Below are 3,007 nucleotides of genomic sequence, written 5' to 3'. Positions count from 1 at the left end.
AGAGGGAGCAGTAGAATCCCAGGGAGAGAGGGAGCAGTAGAATCCCAAGGAGAGAAGGAGCAGTAGAATCCCAGGGAGAGAGGGCTACTGTATATTCAGCTTGGTCTCTCCACAGGAGCCTGTTTAATGACCGACAAGTTTGGAAGTAATTATTGGTTATCAACCTGATAATAGTCATTGCTCTATTTTACATCGCAGTTTCCACATACTTATACAATTATGGCAAATTATTACCGGAGCAGTAGTTTGGGGCTCTCGATTGCACACTTTAAATTTCAAACTTGCCGAACAACTGTGGCTGTCATTATTAGAATATTATATAATGTATAATACTGTATTTAAGTGGAAATACAAAAATAATGGTATGCAGAAAAATCTAAACCTCACCAGGGTAAAAACGCAACTAAAAAAATACTATCATAGCTTCAGAGATATTTGTATCGCTTAGAATCCTGAAAATGTCCTGATATGTAGGAACAAAACACCAACTCTGGGATTCAATCAGAGACACATTGTGAACAAGACTGACATGCTTTATTATAGTTTATGAGCAGGTGATGGTGACTACAACCCTGGTTGAATATTTACTCTGGTCATGCATGGCTATTATCTCTAACAAATAAAAGACTAATAAACAAAGTGCTTCCTGCAGAGCTAACGTGAATCCTAAATGTGTGTTTGTATGCTGGAGAGCGAGAGAGAAAGAGGAGATGGTGATAGCAAGAGAGAAACAGAGAGAGACTGTGTGTGTGTGTGTGTGTGTGAGAGAGAGAGAACCACCCTTGGGCATGTGTGTTAGCTCCCTCGCAGGAGGGAAGTCATCCATTTTACAGGACCGGGCTGTGCCGAGGACTTCTTGGGCTTTCATTAGCAGGTGAGCCTGTCCCAAAGGACCACCCGTTCCCTATAGTTCACTACTAAATAGAGAATAGGATACCATTTGGTCTTGATCTGAGGAGACAGCCAGCCGGGCCAGACTACAGCAGTCTGATAGATTACCAATTGACAATGCCGCAGTGGGAAAGCCTATCATTCAGCTTGATTGATACACACAAACACCAACGCATAAGCACATCTATACATACGTACCGTATACACGTACACACAGGAAACGCCGCATTCACAACTGCAAATAACTAACAAACTACAAAAGCCTTGTACTACCCAGGACATAAAGGGCCTCCTTCCCTGGGATTCTACTGCTCCCTCTTCCCTGGGATTCTACTGCTCCCTCTTCCCTGAAGATTCTACTGCTCCCTCTTCCTGGGATTTCTAACACTGCTCCCTCTTCCTTGGGATTCTACTTGCTGCCCTATCTTCCTGGGATTCTACTGCTCCCTCTTCCCTGGATTCTCTCAGCCTCACCTCTTCCCTGGATTTCTAACTGCTCCCTCTTCCCTGGGATTTCTACTGCTCCTCTTCCCCTGGGATTCTACTGCTCCCTCTTCCCTGGGATTCTACTGCTACCTCTTCCCTTGGGATTCTACTGCTCCCTCTTCCCTGGGATTCTACTGCTCCCTCTTCCCTGGGATTCTACTGCTCCCTCTTCCCTGGGATTCTACCTGTACGAACACACTTCAGCTATGTCTACCTAGTGTGTTTAGATATGGTATCAAAAAGGCCTTACAAACATGGATGTTGCCCTTCCATTGAACAAAGATTCATCCCTGTGAATAGCCGGTGCTTTTCTATTTTTGAGGCCATACAGGGCCTTCAGAAAGTATTCACACCCCTTGACTTTTTCCCACATTTTGTTGTGTTACAGCCTGAATTTGAACTGGATTAAATTTAGATTTTTGTCGTCACTGGCCTACACACAATAACCCATAATGTCAAAGTGGAATTATGTTTTTCAAACATTTTATAAATGAATAAATTGCATGGACTCCCTCTGTGTGCAATAAGTGTTTAACACGATTTTGAATGACTACCTCATCTCTGTAACCCACACATACAATTATCTGTAAGGTCCCGCCGTCGACCAGTGGATTTCAACCACAGATTCAACCACAAAGACCAGGGAGGTTTTTCAATGCCTCGCAAAGGGCAGCTATTGGTAGATCGTTAAAAAAAAATGCAGACATTGAATATCCCTTTGAGCATGGTTAAGTTATTAATTACACTTTGGATGGTGTATCAAGACACCGTCACTACAAAGATACAGGCGTCTTTCCTAACTTAGTTGCCGGAGAGGAAGGAAACCATTTAGGGATTTAACCATGAGGCCAATGGTGTCTTTAAAACAGCTGCAGAGTTTAATTGCTGTGATAGGAGAACTGAGGATGGATCAACAACATTGTAGTTACTCCACAAAACTAACCTAATTGACAGAGAGAAAAGAAGCAAGCCTGTAAAGAATACAAATATTACAAAACATGCATCCTGTTTGCAACAAGGCACTAAAGTAATACTGCAAAAAATGTGGCAAAGCAATTCACTTTTTGTCCTGAATGCAAGGTTTGGGTCAAATCCAACACATTACTGAGTACCACTCTCCATATTTTTAAGCATAGTGGTGGCTGCATCATGTTATGGGTATGCTTGTAATCGTTAGGAAATTGGGAGTTTTTCAGGATAAAATCGAAACATAATAGAGCTAAGCACAGGCAAAATCCTAGAGGAAAACTTGGTTTGGTCTGCTTTCCACCAGAAACTGGAAGATGAATTCACCTTTCAGCAGGACAATAACCTAAAACATAAGGCCAAATCTACACTGGAGTTGCTTACCAAGAAGACAGTGGAATGTTCCTGAGTGGCCGAGTTAACAGTTTTTACTTAAATCTGCTTGAAACCACCAACCTCATCTGTCCATAGAACATTCTTCCAAGATTCTTGATGATCATTTTTGGCAAACTTGAGTCAACTTTTTGGATGAGATGGGTCCCATTATGTCTGGAGAAAACATAAGACAGCATGGTGGTGGTAGTGTGATGGTTTGGGGTCAGCATGGTGGTGGTAGTGTGATGGTTTGGGGTCAGCATGGTGGTGGTAGTGTGATGGTTTGGGG

This window comes from Salvelinus sp. IW2-2015, unplaced genomic scaffold (genome assembly GCF_002910315.2).
Source record: "Salvelinus sp. IW2-2015 unplaced genomic scaffold, ASM291031v2 Un_scaffold933, whole genome shotgun sequence".
Classification (NCBI taxonomy): domain Eukaryota; kingdom Metazoa; phylum Chordata; class Actinopteri; order Salmoniformes; family Salmonidae; genus Salvelinus; species Salvelinus sp. IW2-2015.
The sequence above is the reverse complement of the archived record's forward strand: the minus strand, read 5'-3'. Positions refer to the sequence as shown.